The 17808-nt window shown below is 47.6% G+C and overlaps 1 long non-coding RNA gene across 1 annotated transcript; it reads right to left on the bottom strand.

Annotated features, from left to right (window-relative positions):
- Nucleotides 1-899: 899 nt before the first annotated feature.
- Nucleotides 900-8844, bottom strand: LOC121834674. Its single transcript, XR_006077312.1, has 4 exons — nt 8815-8844; nt 7469-7615; nt 5040-5194; nt 900-1271 (listed from the first exon to the last, which is right to left on the bottom strand). It is a non-coding gene; the product is annotated as an uncharacterized LOC121834674 (long non-coding RNA).
- Between the last annotated feature and the right edge of the window lie 8964 nt (nt 8845-17808).

Below are 17808 nucleotides of genomic sequence, written 5' to 3'. Positions count from 1 at the left end.
TAGGAAGACCCCACGTCAAATATTACGATCTAATTCCGTTTATTTATTTAATAAACTGGCCGGCAAACCTTCAAGCGAGCCAAGTCGCCGAAATCTGCCAACTCTAGCGTGCGGCGCGAGGCGCAATCATCAGCGCAGTCAATGCCACGGAGTTGGAGCGGCCAACGTTGAGCCACTACGTCAGAGGCATGTACGTCATTCTCACGTTTTGCTTGTTTTTATTTCTCAGAGCGAAATGCAACGATGACGTCATGAGTTTCTCCTCCCGGTGTTGGCTGACCGGGCGTTCACGTGATCACCGTAACACGGATGCGCTACTTTGCGCTGCCCTGCGCGCTTATCGGTCTGTTTCTCCGCTCCACTTCTCTTTCGTCTTTTCCCTTCCCCCTCTCACCCAGGCCATCACCGTCCACGCCACGCGAAGCGACCTTCCCGCGTCCAATAAAAAAAAAAAAAAAAAAAAACCTGCCCGCGTCGTGTGTCCTGTTTCTCGCTCCCTCCCGAACGTCACAAGACCACGTGGTTCGACGTGACGCGCATGCCTTTGACGACCCGAGGCCGATGTTGCCTGACGCAACCGAAGTTTCGGTTTCGGTATCTGCTGACGTTTAAATTAGGATTACACAAATAATATTCCACATTTCGCGAATCCGAAGACGTAGAGTTGTTTAGTAGTGCTTTGTGAATGTGAATCACATGGAAGCCTAAATTTTTCGGAATTGAGCGGAGTTGCCCTTTAATTAATGTAAGGAACACATATTCATCTTAGCAGAAACTAAAATCATGGCAACAAAATAGCCTAAAGTTTGAACATTTAGTTGTGCCGAAATACACTTGGTAATGTCTATAAACCTTGTTTCAGTAATTAAATGCAAACAGAACAGACTTGGAAACCCTTGCTGATAGCCTTTCCTTGCAAGTGTGAATGGTCAAAAGCCGATGCAATGATAGGCTGAAATACTTAGGGGATAGCATGCTTAAAGTGGCCAGAAATATTAAACGGGGTATATCTATCGTCTTTCCATCAAACTTTTCGGAGCTTAATCTTCTCAATAATTACCTTCTCTCATGTTTCGCAGTAATCCGTGGCATGGATTCACCACACTATTTCTGTCAAGTGTGGCAAGAGGTATGCACCACCATCAGAAAAAAATATGACAATTTATTTAATTACGACAGGAAGCCACGAAAGGTGAAGATGGCAAGACCCGATCCACCAAAAAGGAGTGGGCCTAAGAGTGCAATCTTGGTCCATGATTCACGACTGTAACCTATGACGAATGCAGAGAACAAAGGAGTCCATCAGGTCAACAGGAACCAATATCTGACCCGAACATGCAGGGCAATGCAGAGCAGGGGCAAATTTATGGGTCAGCCTGGGGGGGAAGGGAGATGATATCATGGGCAAAATGTTGCCCAGATCTGTTTTGTTAACCTAATATTTGTTATGTCACTAAACACCGTTACTAAAACGCTCAGTTGGAAAACTCACTCTTGGAACCTGGACCGCTGGCGTTCACCGAGACGAAACTAAATACGATAACAGCGCCACCCTTTTGCGACGAATTAAGACATGCAAGTTGTTTTATTTAGCTAATGCAAAATGGCCCTGCGAGATGGCGCCACGTAGAGTTCCTGTATAGGCTCTTTACAGGAGCCATAGTTGCATGACTGTTTTCCACGTACCGCCGCACCGCTACTCACCGAGATGCGATCATGTGAAGAGCAGACTCAAATGCCGTGCACGAAAGTACACATTGCACGCATCCTGGCATACGTTGAGCGCACCGTGCTGCCATTCGCCGAATTCAGTCACATCAGGAGCAGGCTCCATATGCCGTGAAGGAAAGACGGCGCTACGGGGATGAACACGCAACTCCGGCTCCCGTAGGGAGCCTATACAGGAACTTTAGTGCCACTGGCTCTTCTGCGACTCGACGGAACCACTAAGTGTAGCCGTGGAGTTTCCTTAGTAGCTGCTGTGGGAGAAAGGGCGGCGTTGCAACAGACTTCTTCCAAAACTGACGCGCCCCATCGCGGCAAAATACCACGCAGTGCCCTCTGGGAACTAGTTGGCCACTTAGTTTTGGTTTCCACTGAGCAGCTTCATCTCATGCTATCACGTCGCGACCGAATATGCTGCTCGCGTTTTCGATTATCTGAATATTTTACGAATGAACAATACACTCATTCTCAAGTGATACAAAACGAAGACTGGGCACTTTCCTTGGTTCCAAAAACACTGGATATTATGCGTGCGTATGCAAACGTAGTAAGACGTGGCTTAGTGACCTCACCCCACGAGTGCATCTTTGAGCTCAATTTCCGTAATCCCGTCTAGTTAGTACCAGCGCACTAGAACTGAAATTTTGTCACCTTGAGCCTTACACGTATTTTGTGAGCCAAACGTCTGCTCCTTGTTACTTCATTGGGCGAAAAGCAAGCCACATCCTCACAGGAGTATCGAAGTTGAGCCCACCGTTGGCGCATTAACTTTTAAGGAAACACAATAAATTCAACCTCACTACTGCACAAAAGTTACTATGATGTCTTCCTCATGTCATCACATATCTCACATCTCACACACGAATTTTAAACTGATAGAAGATTAAATTTTCGCAAACGCTAAGATCGGCTAGCTACGACGGAGGCCCTAACAAGCGCCCCCTACTCCTCACTAAGCCTTCTTGGACAAGCTTTTACTAACGCCCAAGATCTGTGCCTGAACGGTGTGTCTGAAATTATCTCGGCATACTCAGTCAGGAAGAAAGCAAACACATAAATATTATGGCCATTAGCAACCGTCAAATGCGCTTTGAATAATTTCGTTCGTTCGGCGCACCGCAGAATTCATGCCCGTCCAGTGCACTTCCAGTGAACGGTGCAACATTGTTCACACAAGTGCTCGACTTCTGCTTTCTTTTTTTGTATGTGCGAATGTACCTATATTATTGCAGGATAACTTTATGAGCATACGCGATGTTGAATATTAGTGGAAGGGGAGCGGGCGGGGATTTCACTTCGTGCAGAGCTGCGGGGCAGTACAGATAAGAGATGAGAAGTGTGTTCGAATGGAGCTTTTCAATGGCGCGTCCGAGTTTTACTTCGCATACTCAGGCGCATTAAAAAAAAGAGTAATTGCAAAAAGTTGTATTTCGTCTATGAATGCACAAAAAAAAAAAAAAAAAAAAAAAAAACTTTCTGATCAACAACACTAATGTAAAGGCGCGAGCTCGATGTATGCATACTTATTGGTTGCTACAGCTTGTTGATTCGTACACAAGCAAGACCCCCCAGCTTCACAGTGTCGAGCTTCCCAGCACTGGCTCGTCCACATACCTCGAAACGCTAACAAAAAGGCTCAAGTACAAAAATACAACAAGCATCTATACATCTCAGGCTTGTGCTAAAGCTTCGAGGTCTGGCCATTTAGGTTAGTTTAAAGACCACAAATGGCGTTCTCGGGACCAGAAAACATGAAATAACGGCCGTTTATAGTCCACACTTCGTGTATAATCTCTTGTCGACGTATCGATCGAAACCATGCCACTCTCCTCCCTGGCTAACTAGTTCCCAGAGTGCAACGCGTGCCGTGTTGCATGCAGGAATTTATGGAAGTAGTCTATTGCGTTTAGTTCGGTTCTCGAGTATGGATGGAAGCCACTAATCATTTCTTCCTAACAAAAGCTGGCATATGTAGATTTTTCACTGAAAAAAGTTAACCTGGGGGCCCTAGTCCCCCCACCCTTAAAACCTGCCCATGATGCATGTGCCAAGAAAATGAGGGAGAAGAGTGGAAGAGAGCAGGCGGGGACGTCAGTACACCCGAGCTCTGGTTAGAAGGATTGGTGGGTACACCTAAAGCTAGCTGCCTTTGTCTCCACTGCACTCGTCGAGGACGTTTGAATGCGAGAGCCAAACACTGGACGCCCGCGTTCTGTAGTCGAACGTGTTCAACGAGTGCAGCAGAAACAAAGGCTGCCTTTATCCCCACTGCACTCGTCAAACGCATTTGAATGCAAATGCGAAACGCTGGACACTGACGTTCTGCACGTGCAGTACAGACAAAGGCAGTTAGCTTTAGGTTTACCCACTGATCGTTCCAATCGGAGCTCTGCGTTTTAACATTCCTGCACCCTCATCCCCTCCTCTCTCAATTTCTTGGCACATAGAGTTCTGGAAGTTTAACAACAGTGGCTAGTGAAAAATCCAACAGACATGACATCCACAAAAAAAAAAAAGCAGCTTTCTTTGGGATTTTTTAAAGGTGTTCTAAATTGCACAGCACTCATAGGATCTCTTCGCACTTGACCCATCGCCCGTAGCACACTTCAGGACTAATCGCCAGACGACCGTCAATTCAGAAGACCGTCCCACACGATCTCGCAGGTCCCCCGAAAATGGGAGACGTGCGGAGGAGTGCGAGAATAGGCCAGCAGGGTGGCATACTCTCCCCGACACGATTCGGAACGAGCACGCTTAAAGCCAGACGACTCCAGAAGGAATGTCTGCATGTCCGCACCTTACGTCCCCTTGTGGGAGGGAAACCAGTGGCTCCCACAACAGACACTCACTTTTCCATTAACAAAATTATTGAGACTTCTTCAATACAGCCGTCAAATAAAGCAATCGTGCTCAGCTGCTGAAGAGCTGCGCTTGTTTTGACGTTCAGTAGGTGCACCGAGAACTCCAACTCGAGTTACTCCGTTCGGAGCCGCTACTGAACGCACCATCACCACTACTGCAAGGGAGGTCACGTGGAAATATTGTGTCCCTGAACTGCTCCTGCCGCTTCAAACACCTTAGAGTTGTCAGAGCTGCTCGTCGGTTTCAAGTCGTACCCAAACCCAGCAATGGGTGTCGCTGCGGAGGGGGGAATAACTCATCAGCTGCCCAAAAACTATATGAGTAACTTATCCCATGAGTAGTGGGCCTTATAGCAAGCTCGTTTCAAACGCACTGGCATTATGCGAGTCATCTCCCAGAGTGCACCGCACTCGTGGAGTGCCGCATGAAGAACCGGTCTCAATCTAACTTACAGAGTGCAGCCTGATGCTGTCACCATTTGCATTGTAGTAAGAGTGCAGACCTCAAACTGAAATTAGCGCTCCGCTGTTCGACATGACGGGCAGGAATGCGATTGTGAGTTGCTGCAACAAGCAGTTTATATCTGTAATGACTTCAAACAGCTCGGCTGTAAGAGATATTTACAGATGGCATTAGTTCCTGTCACAAGCTCAGTACAAAACAGCTGTAACTTTTTGTTAAACGATACACTGGAAAAAAACTGTTTGCGCAAAAGCTTGATCAGAGCAAACGCAAGAAATTTGAAGGCTAGGCACGCCTTGCGGAACAAAAGGATGCCCACACAACGCTTTCTCTGAAGTGTGCTCCTTCTGTACGAACAGCCCAAGTTAATTTTAGGGTTAGAATATTGTTTGCCAGTTTCACGCTATGTTGGATGGGTGCGAACTTGGTGGCGGGCTCAGTCTCGTCGTAAAGCGGTACTCGGTCTTGTTGACTGATATTGCCGTTTCATTTGACACTGCGATGTGCAACACTCTCGAAGCTAGCTAGCTGTAGGGCACGTTTCATTCTTGATTATCGCCGCTTGTCCAGAAATCTCTGTGACACTTGTTAAAAATGCAAGCTATTACCCTCGAGAATCCAGACATAATTTTTAAAAAGTGCAGGACTGTGGAGAGGCAGCGCAACTTGCTTTGATCAGAATCGTGGTGCAATCAACAAGAGCTTGTTTGACTCCTCGTCAAGTGACGGTATAGTGACTCGTGCCCCTGAACGCTTGGATGCCCTCAAGCACCAACGTCCTGGACACATTCTGTCGAAGAACTTTTGCAAGTGTAATCCTAGGGCTACCTTTGCTGCTTGTAGTGCTACTAGAGTTGGAATGAAATTCCATGTCCAGCATTGAGTCTCTGCCATGGTGTTTGCCAAGCTGAAAAACTGTGCTTCTGTGTTAGCAGCCAGTCAAACAACTGTGCCAAAAACAGCCCGTCGTTGAGAAAAGGGTGAAACTTCCTCATTTTGAATGTGATTCAGCTGTATGAGCGAGAGTTCCCACCAGAGTCACGGACCTGCACCAATAGCTTTATTCCCCTCAAACTTTTTACTGAAAAGGGTGTAGACCTATATTTAGGATCTGGAACAGTTTGATTTGGTCCTCGGTCGTGCAGTCACTCAAGTCCGGAAATATAGGGACTACAAATGTCGGGATGGGCAGGTCTTTGGGCTCTTAAAGGGGCCCTCCGGAGCGTTCTGCGATGGTCTGTTTATGGTGGTAACTCAATCTACAGGCCCTAAGGATCCTAAAAATCATAAAATTACGGTCATGCGTGGCGGATTTCCCTATTAAAGTAGCTATCAAAGTCCCCGGAACGCCCCCCTTTCTGAGATGACCCCGGAAAACGGGAGGGGCATCTCTTTATGCGTCAGCCAATAGCAAGCGAAGGATTCTGGCGTCTCTGCGCGTCACCAACGCGGCCGACCGCCGATCCGCGGAGGAATCTCTCGAACACGTGCGGACCGTCGTCGTCAAGGAGCCCGGACTTAGTGCTCAGCAGTCGTCGTTCGTCGCACCGCACTGTCGCGCTGCTGCTGCAATACGCAGTCGCATTGCACAGATGACAAGGAAAAGTTTGACTCGTTGACGTGGAAGGATCGCAAAGCTGGCTTCGGAGTCGGGATCCATGGGAAGAAGGAACACGTGTCCCGCAAACGCACGCCTGCAGACGCCCCGGGAAGCAGACGAGCCGACGCATCACCCCCTAGCAAGAAGCTTGCGGGGAGAAAACATAGTTCGCTGGTTTTGGAGCGATAATTGCGGACTATGTTTCCTGCACCACAACCAGTTTACGTTTTTCTCAAACTCTAATTTAAAACAAGCTTAAAAAGTGTTGCAATAATAATGTTCGCATTCACCCCGAGATGCAGCATTTCCATTGGTCAAGTTTTAGTGATGGGCAGGGAATGGGGGATTGTCTTCCAAGAGAAAATAGTCCCGATATATTTCTTCTGCCATCTGCTTAATAAACGGTTTTGTAATCTAAAACTTTGGATACATATTAACTTGCACCTACTACGCAATATAACATAAACAGACGATCGCAGAAAGCTATGAAGGGCCCCTTTAAGGACACCGAAAGAGGGCAACAAAAACCTAAAATAGGCACTCTAAAAATCAAACCTTTATCTGTTTAATTTGCTCACCTTCTGTGATGCGACAAGCCATCACATTCTACTCCGTTTCACCTTGTGTTGTACCACAGCCGACTATACGAGCCACCGGAGCCAATCCAACTCTTTGTCGCTGCCAGATGACACTGTGCTCGACGTGCCGTTGCGCCCAACAGACAGGCCACGTGACACACCTTCGGCACTGGATTGGCTCCGATGGCTCGCAACATTCAGAGTAAAGTGCGGTATTGCATTTTGTGCTCTAGTAACTCACCACTGCCGAACTGCTACGCCAGAAGCACTCAGCAGACCCCACCAACTCTGCTGCCCCTATGCTCCATTCACCCCTACGCTGACAGGGTGGTAGAAGCCATGTGGTTGGTGGGCCAAGCTATTATTGCCTCATGTCCGACCTGCACATCTGTATGAGAAAGGGGCGTGATAAGTGATGCAAGACTGACAATCGGCTGGTTCACCGAGCATGTAGCCTTCAGTGCCCTGTCAGTTAAGGGGTGAATGAAGTCTAAAGTTGGTATATAACAGCTGGAGATTTTGCCATTTGGCGGTATGGCAGCGCGAAGTGGCTCCCGTTCTGAACTGATATTTACCCCTTGTTTGCTGTCGTTTGTGGCCTATGAAGTGTTATGCCCAACTAGTCTTTAATCGTGCAGCAAATGCAATGCGAGCCGCCCTCACTGCCCGCTCCATACAGCCTATCCAACACGTGCTTTAGTGGCGCGCCCTCGAGCCGTCGACACGGAGTGCGGCAGCCGTGAGCACTCGCTGACCTCACTATCCCTCGTCTAGTTCACGGCCACTCAAGCCAGGACCTACGACGTCATGAAGGAGGTTATTTCTTGCTTGTTTTTGTAATTCTAATTTGCCTATAACTTTTAAAATAAAGCGAAATTTGAGAAAAGAAAAGGTTCATTAAGTTTCTACGTTCAGTGTGCTCAGGATCGGTGCAAATTAAAAATCAGTCAAAATGTTGTTGCAGGGCCCCTTCAAGGGGTGAATGAAGTCTAAAGTTGATATATAACAGCTGTCTACTGTCCCACTCTCAGGCATGCCACCCTTGACCAGTCCAGTCGTTGATCTTTAAGCAGGGTTAAGCAATGACTGCCTCGTGCCACCAAACATGAAGGTGTCCACGGAACAAAGCCGCATTTGTGTCTACTCGCACCTTTGAGAAAATTGGTCCTGCCATAACCCACACCTCGTCAAGGTAAAAAACTTTTGGGCCCTTTATTTCCTGTGTTGTACAATACCCCAAGAGGTAGCTCTGTTGAAACAGAACTATCTTGAACCCCTCGATCAGAAGCGAGGCCCCTTGCGGCCATTCAGCGCCGTCTACTCATTCATACATGTTGCTCCTTTCGACAAAATGTCTGTGGCGACAGCTGGAGCTAGTGAAAAAGCGGACACCATAGCTCTTCCCAAAGCACCCTGTTCTTCCTCAAGAGCGGCTAGTTCATCCAGGAACAGTGCAATGGTGCTTGGTGGTCTGTGATCGCAAACCACCATCATAGCCCCACCAACGGCGGTGGTGGCAACCCCCCACTGACGTCACTCAGGTGACAAGCATTTCACTCGCATGACGTGACTCCAAGCCATACTCACTATGGCTGGCGACAACCCATAAAAGGCATGCACTGGCCCTTTGACCCACGCGGAGTGCAGTGCAGGAAGTGGAACGGCATCGGTGACCCAGTCGCTGCAGTTACCCAGAACTGTTTTACTGCTGTCTCGGCGAAGGTGCAGGCCCGCTGTTTGATGCACGTAGGTAGAAGCCATCAGCCGCAAGCATCAGACACCTGGGGTGGAAAATTTTGCACCCAACAAAACAATAACCATGAGAAGAGTGGTCTAGCCAGTGAATTGCAAAAACATAAAAAGCAGGCACATAAAACCTTGTCTTGCAAAAACACAAAAAGCAGGCACATATAGAAGTATTTCTGTTACCTCGTCTCATGCTCAAGCATTATTTTGGATAGTATAGTATAATGCCTGTCTCGCAGTGGCTGTCTGAACAAAATGTAGTAGAAAATACAACCAGTTGAATACCAAAGGAGAAGTAGAACAGAGAGGCACTTATTTGTTGTCACTTTAACATGCACATTATGGAAGAGCACAACTCTTCGCGATTAACCTGTAGCAGAATCGCTTAGCAGTTCTGCTGCAGGTGTGAATGTACCACGAGGCAGAATACAGCATTTGTGCAGAAAACACCATCGCAGGCCTACCAGGATGAACAGTAACATTATTACCCGCCACAAATTCGACGCGCCGGGAGGGCCATTGGCGAAGCCTGACCTGTTTGTAAATCCGGTCTTTCGACAGAACGCTTTTGTGACTGCACGAGCTCGTCAAAAGCCGACATTCCCAACGCGCTTGGTCCTTCTTTAAGTGCGATTACTGAATGCAAATGCGGCGCAGGCGGCACCCGGGAGCCACATGTCACTCCCGTTGGTTATCTCTACTATCTTCTTTGTCCCCGACGCTACGTGAGGTAGCCAAGCGCTATCAAATTCACCCACTGCGGTGTCGAATCGACGATCGAACGCCACCAGAGTAGGTAAATTCCACTCACCTTTTACGTTCCGAACAAGCGTCCCACGGGCCTCCATGTGGCGAGACGGGGCCTGCTAGCTTGCATGAATGCGCTGTGAACTTCACTGCCGACGCTCGTTCCCAAGCGTTGAATATCACGACCAACTCCACTCGGCAATACGGCGGCACATAACACGACAACGTATAATACAAGAAAGACCGTTGGAACCGACGCGACCGCTCCAAGAGCACCCAACAAACACTTGGAGAAACAAAAAGTAAAAACAAAAAATAAAATGGAAACAAGCAAAAACAAACAAAACAAAAACTTTCGTCACTTCCGGTTTGTGTTGCTTTTGCTTGTTTTTGCTTTTTTCTTTCAGCCAATAGGCGTTGCAACCTTACTGCGGCGAAACGCTCGTGTTATGGAGGCTGGGCGGCAGCGGGCGGAAGACACTTCTGCTCGTTCGTCGTCATTCGCCGAATACGTGTTTTTTTTTTTTTTTTTTAAACCTTGTGCTAACGGTGAGATTTTTGCCTTTGAGAATACACGTAAATTTTTACAAAACCGCAGCACCGCAGGAAAATGGCACAACTCGTCGAACGCGGACTGCAGGCACAAATAAAATTTGTTCCAATCCAATCTAATCGCCGGTATCGCGGCGTCGCGGCGTTATCAAACGTTCCTTGGCACGCCGAAGAGCTGCGTCTCCTCCGTGCCTTCGCATGCTTGGACACTTATCAAGAATCGACGCCCTGGCGAAGTTTTGAAGCTGTGTCGCGCGTAGATGTCTTCTGGATCGCCCAGCTGTTCCGGTAAGTTGCAATCAATAAAAAAAAAAAAAAATCTGTGGTTGCTATTATGCACGATTATCTATGTATTGTTCCAGATCTACTCGAATGGATCACATGACAACATAAATAGAGCAACGCTGTGGAAGGAGGTAGGCTTCGAACATAAAACAGAAATATATATATATATTTTTTTAACGGTTTATATGGTTGGGTGCAATCTGTCGCCGTTGCCGTTTACTATTTTGACGTTAGACCTTAAAATACAGGCCGTTAACTCTTTTTGGTCTTAGTCTGGTGGCAGCTGAAAAAACCCATTTGCTATGCTGACGTCTAACTCCTTGTTAACTCAGTTGAATAATGAAAGAAAAAAAAATCCTTGTTAGCTCAGTTGGTAGAGCGCTCCACTGGAAATTGAGAGGTCTCTGGTTCGATATCAGGACCAGGCGAATTTTTTCGGTCGCGCACCAGTCCCCTAGCTGTGTTTGGAGATTTATGTTTGCCCCTTGCCTCCGGCCGTTTCCCTTCTCCGGGGAATATTTTCGTTATCTGGCAGAACTCGACGAGGATCGAACTACCCGAGCCGCCATTCCCCGAACTCGCTCACCGAGGGTTCGGAAGGCGAGGGTAAGTTCTCCTTACCAGAGTCCGGACCAACACGGCACTCACACCAGCACAGGTCGCATCATGGAGTAGAGGTAAAAGATCAGGCCTCAGCACACAATGCGACGGACATCCAAAGACCGACATTCACCACCTTCTGTGGGAGTGTCCCAAATACCAAGACAAAAGAACCGACCAGCAGACATCACGTCCCCGGAGGGGTAGACCCATCCCCCTTGAAGTCACTTTGCGTGCGTTCGTGAGGACACACACGATCGGCGCTCGATGTTTTTCTTCAATTACGATGCGCGAGCATCGGCCGACGTACACGAGCAAACTCATCGCGGTCTGGCTTTGGGCGAGTGTCCAACAGCGCACCTATTAATTTATTTATTTATTCCCTCGGGGCCCGAAGGCATTATAGGGGGGGGGGGGGGGGGGGGGTCATACACATAATTGCACACAAAGACAAACACTAATTAGGCAGGTAAGCATAAAAAAAAACAGAACATTGTTAAAATAAAACACTCAACCAAAATACAAAAAAAAAAAAAAAAATCGCAAAGTGCAGCTTTTAATCCGCGGCACTCTCGGCTATGCTGACAACAGGTGCAGAAAGGCGATTCCAGCCCAGTAATGTCATGGGTACGAAAGACTGATGAAAGCTTGAGGTGCGACACTGAGGGATGCCAACTTTATTTTGATGGTCGAAACGTGATGACACGTTTGATGGTTGTGTTAAAGGGATACTACAACGAAAATTCGGCGCTCATTTTTTGGTCTATATGTGTTCAAAGGAGCAGTATCACATCGAACATACCAATATCTTGCTAAAAAAGTCTCAAAAAGGAATTTTAAAACGAATTAAACGATTAGCAAAGAGCACCTGGTGGAGGTCGCTAGCGCCTCGCTTGTAATGCCCGTCTAGGAACCTCGACAGCTATGACGGTGAGTGCCTCGCCTCCGGCCTCTTCCCGAGAATGCCTTTTGTGTGTCGCCAGAAGTCGCTATTGTCCCCCTACAAAATTATATAAGATTAACCCGTCACTCAAAATTCGTACAAAAGTATACCCGCTTCGGTGGCTGGAACAACCATCCTGTCGACGTCAGCCTCGCCGTAGCTTTGCTCGTCCCGAGACGACCTACGTCACGATTCCGTTGGATGTCACGTGGTCTCCGCTGGGCCTTCTCCGAGCGCTTGCCAGAGTGGGCCGTTTATAACGAAAAATACAGTCACCAGGCTCAAAATACAGACGTGCGATTGTCATTTGCGGATATTGTGGATCATATTCAACCCATTTTTGAACACGACGGGAATATTTCAAATTACGTTGAAGATTTGCCTTATGGTGGTAAATTTTATGAAATAAACATAGACGAGATATTTTTCTGCGTAGGGAGAGGTCAGGCAAGCTTTGGGTAGTTTTCATTGCTGTTACACTAGATGTGCGATGATAGTTATGTAGCATGAATCGAACAGAACGGTTTTGAGCAGCTTCTAATGATAATGCAAGGGTTACACCGGGGTCCCAGATAGCGGCAGAATACTCAAGTTTACTGCGGACCAATGATTTGTAAAGAAGTAGTTTTAAGGACAGTGGGGCAAGAGAGAAGTTCCTTTTTAGAAAGCCCAACATGCGGTTAACGTTTTTAATTGTATATTCAATATGAATGTTCCATGAAAGGTTGTTAGTGATATGAACACCAAGATTTATACGAGGACACGGATTCCAGCTCAACAGTTCTTATATATGGTACGAGGGACAGGTGTTATTTTGACGTGATACTCTCGTGGATTTGCACTTTTTAATATTGAGTTCCATTTGCCATTTGTCACACCAACGAGAAATACTGTCAAGGTCAGAGTGGAGTGCGAGAACGTCAAAATTGTTAGTTACTTCAGAATAGATGACAGAATCGTCTGCGAAGAGACCAACTGAGAATGAGATATGCGAAGGAAGGTCATTAATATATATTAAAAACAAAAGCGGGCCGAGTACTGAACCTTGGGGGACACCAGAAGTCACAGGAGAGGGGTGCGAGTTAATGCCATTAACATGAACAAATTGAGAACGATTAGTTAAAGCGTTGATCCAAGTCAAAACACGAGAGTCAATGTTCAGTTTACTGAGTTTATACAAAAGGAGCCTATGTGAAGCCTTGTCAAATGCTTTAGAGAGACCTAAAAGATGCAGTCAACCTGAGATGAACAATCGAGGGACGCGTGAAGGGAACAGTTTTCTAAAGCCATGTTGAGCAGGAGAAAAGAATGTATGGGAATTAAGAAAATTAACGAGATGCGAATAGATTATTATTCCAATTTGAATAGACTATTAACTCTCTGCCTTCTTCCGTTCATCACGAACATAACTATGGTCGTCGAAAATCACCGAGTTTCCAGCGAAGACAAGAACCGATCGCCACGCATACTGGTTGAGCGCGGACGATGCGAAATTTTATTGTGTCGTCACGTTATGCACTGGGTTTTCTTGCGACAAGCTCTTTCGTGATTGGCTGTACAACCACCAGTTGAGGTTTGGTTTGGTTTGGCGCGGGAGAGTGAGAAAGGGGAGCTACGAGGATGACGTCATGCCCTCTCTGTCTTCTAACCTCCTTGGGTTTCCCCCTATGATATACAGTTTGCTCCATTTCTCTGTTTAAGAAATTAAAGAAAAAATGTTAGCAATACAAATGCTCACCTTTTTTTTAAATTTAGTGTCATCTAGATGGCTAAAATACCGGTTTTAATATTTGTATGCTAATGGTGGTTAAAATTTAGTATGTATTCATCAACAGCAAACGCACAAAAGTTGCGGTGTTATTCGCTGCACTGTTCTCTCTTTCTCTGTTTGTTTCAGTTTTAATGGTGTCAAGAAACTGTCACTCTGTACGAGGCGCTTACTCGAGTAAATCTCTCAATATTCACCACATTCATGAGCTGTCTGGGGCGTGCCGAAACCGAGCATTTTAAGAATTTCCTCGACACCCTCAAGTGTGTAGCCCACAGAAGCTAATAAGTCTCATCACGCTGACATACAACGCTGCAGCAGATTAACCTCTGGAATGTTCAGGCTCCGCATCGGTGCCGGTCTTCAAAATCTTCCTTCGTCAGCTATCAACAGGCAGCCATTAACATGTACATGCAATATACACTTAGGTGATGATAGTTACAGAGGTAGCCAGACTGAATTTAAGAGAAATCTATTGGAACATTTTGGAAATTCAGTTTTCAGTCATGTTTTCTAAATTCATTTAATCGATTTTTAATGCCAAACTAAAAATTATTTTAAAAAAAAAAAGAAAAAGAAACAAAAAAATGGGACAGCGTTACATGCACAAAGCGGAACACAAGAGAGGTTTCTGATTTACACTTCGGTTTAAAAGTTCTGAAATGCTTCCTTATCAAAGATGTGGTCAAAGATTCGTGACTTCCCGCTTCAGACGCTTTAGGGCCGAGATCTGCTGGACACTTTCCGCCAAGCGGCGAGGTTGAAAAGACTGCGGCCAGGAGAGTCGCCCGTAAGTTATTTGGAGACCCCGTAACGTATACCTGACGCTTAAACCAGGTCAAGAGGGCTTTTCTAATTCGTTTCCCTTACGATGAACCGCGGAGGACGCTACGGCTACGATACCCTAGCCGGGAATACTCTGAACCAGGCACGCAGCCAAAAGGGGCACGTGGCCAGAAAAAAAAAAAGGGGGGGGGGGGAAGGGGCATGGGGCCCGCCCCCCCCCCCCCCCCCCCCCCCCCCTTTCCTGAAATCTTCCATTTTGCTGGGGCCTCCTCTCCCCCTCCCCCTCATACAACATTTTGTCATAAGCAAGACCCCCCCCCTCCCCCTTCTCCCTTCTCCCTTCTCCCCCCCCCCCCCCCCCCCCGCCCGAAACAAGCCTGCTTTGAACATACTTAGTAACAACTCTGGCAGTGGTGCTCCTTCTGAATCAAATACCACAGAATACAAGATTATTCTGTCCCTTCTACCGAACAGTAAGCTACTGGACAGCTCACTGATCCTCCACAGAGATCCATCGGCCAGGCCTTATCGACGATTTCGATCCTGCTTTAAAGAAGATAATCAACCCAAACGAACTATCATCCCTAGCCTTCCAATACAACCACTTATGGCTGCTCACAGTGCGTTCTGCCAAGGAGAAAGAAAGAATTGCTACAACTTCGGCAAATTCAAGTAAAAGAAAAAAAATGCTTGATATTGACGCAAGTAGAACCGCCTTATCCATGAACGTGTACTGGATCCCAACAACAACCGTCCCAGATGAAAACGTAGCCAGCACTTTTATTGCGTACGGTAAAGAGTCCTTCGCGACAGATGGCATTTCTTTGGCTACGAAGAATTAGAGACGACCACACGAACAGTTTCAACTGAATTAAACGGGGGTCATATTGAATGGGTTAAAACAGCGCAAAAAAGACGAAGGACCAGTAAAAGGAAACACACAGACACAGCGCTGACTTACAACTGAAATAATTACTGCTGCGCCATTCAGCAAGTAAACTTGAAGGGAGACAAACATAAAAGCAATCGGCCCGAAAACACGTCATCCTCCACTCAAGCCGACACGTGGCTACACGTATTTCCCCGCCTTTCTGATAAAATTCATTTCATCACTAACTAGAGCAAGTGATGGAACACTAATGCACTTGCCTGCGTCATGGTTGGCAATAAAAAAAGCTTCGTCAATCTCCCGAGCATACTTAGTTTTATGTCGGGCTAAAATGTTAATTTCATTAAACACTGGAGAGCACGCACATCTGTCACAGTGGACAGCTAGGTTGCCAGACGGGGAGGAGCGTAAGAACAGAGAATGTTCTCTCGCCCGGTCGTTAACACATCTCCCCGTCTGCCCAATGTACACTTTTCCCACAGGACAACGGAATAAGGTAATCACTACTGCGTGATGCACGTTAAAGACCCCAGGCTAGCGGCTGTACCGCACTGGCTAAATTTCTCATCTTACAGCTGGGAGACTCGTCGCCCCTGTGAGGCAGACCAAGTTCTAGGCTGTATAAACACACACACAACCCCAATTCGGAATAAGGTACACCACCCCACACGCGCAGGCTGACAAACGGGTTGCGGTGCTTAACTTGACATTGTGTACCCACGCGGCCACATCGATTCACGGCTGCACACAGCCGCCCCAACTTAGCTGGAGCCGAAAAACACAACTGGCACGTTGTACCTACTGGCAACCTTCTTGACACCATGGGACACCTTGTGCATATACGGCAAGACCACGGGTCTTACCGTTGGTTTTTGTCTTGCCTCAGTACTAGCAGGGCCTCTAAACACCTTAACCAAGGATTCCACGACGCCCCATGACAACTCCCAAAGGAAAAACCAGCATTTGACAACCTCGTGACTTGCAACAAAAAACTGTCACCACACCTATGGTGGCATGACTTAAACAAGGCGGTGCGGAGACTGGACAGTGCAATGGCTCTTTTCACTGTCTTAGAGTGTGCGGATTCATATACTAAGAGCCCCTTCTTAGTACCTAGGGTCATAGGCCCAACACAAATGCGAGGGCTGGGAATTCAGTGCACAGACTCAGTGACGAGCTATTTTGGAACCAAACTATACTTCGTTTCAGCTTCCGTCCGAGCGCGGCCGATGTTATGAGCCAAAGGGTCAATCAAACAGCGTAAAGAGCGCAACGTCATGGCGTGCTCTCTGCGCTTGGTAGGACTAGCCGGCGGAGGAGCATGCACAGAGAGACGGCGAATACGGGCTAGTCCTATCAACTGCAGAGAGCACGCCATGACGGTGTGTCTCTTTTTCTGTTTGATTGGCCCTTGGGTTCATAATATCGGCCGCGCTCGGACCGATCTGAAACGAAGTATAGACATTCGTGGAAGTGCAACGTCCTTGTGGGGGAAGCGAATCGGCGCCCAAGAAGCAAAGCTGTTCCCATGGAAGCCCCGGTACATTTGCTTTCTTACGAGAGGCTACCTGTGCAACGCCGTATCGTACCCGGCAATCTTATATCCTGCGTAGGTGATGGTCTTCTCAGCTACCACCGTAGATAGGATTCATCCAGTGGCGCACCAACTTGTTTTTGAGTGACGGAGCAAACCAGACACCCCGCACCCCCCCCCCCCCCCCCCCCCCCCACACACACACACACACACACACACTTTGAGAACTAGAAACGAGCGCCTCCCTTGCCGCCGCCGCCGCCGCCGCCGCCGCCCCCCCCCCCCCCCCCCCCCCCCCCCCCCCCCCCCCCCCCCCTTCCCCCGGGTTGCTACGCCCAGGGGTTCATCGTTCTTGGGCCACCTTTGCGTGGAAATCCTTTATGGGGAGAATGAGACGACAAAACTTTTTCTAAGCATTGCAAAAGGAGGCCTCGACCTTGTCAACGTGGCGCTCAAGCTGGTCGTTCATCGTTTTCTTATTCTTTCGAGATCAGAAAGATTATTTCATACGGTCTGCGTTTCAGCACCTCGGCTCGTCGCAACTTTTAAGGCCCGTTCACACGATGCATTTTTTCTCGCGCATCTAGTGTCGCGGTTTCGCGACACTAGATGCGCGAGAAAAATGCATCGTGTGAACGGGCCTTTACAGTGGCAAGTCTACAGCTGCCCGTATACACTGCCTTCACGAGCTCTTTTCTTTTACAGAGAGGTTGCTCAAGCAATCTGCCTGC

Source organism: Ixodes scapularis, unplaced genomic scaffold, assembly GCF_016920785.2.
Source record: "Ixodes scapularis isolate PalLabHiFi unplaced genomic scaffold, ASM1692078v2 ptg002808l_1__unscaffolded, whole genome shotgun sequence".
NCBI lineage: Eukaryota > Metazoa > Arthropoda > Arachnida > Ixodida > Ixodidae > Ixodes > Ixodes scapularis.
This window is presented reverse-complemented; position numbering and strand designations above follow the sequence as displayed.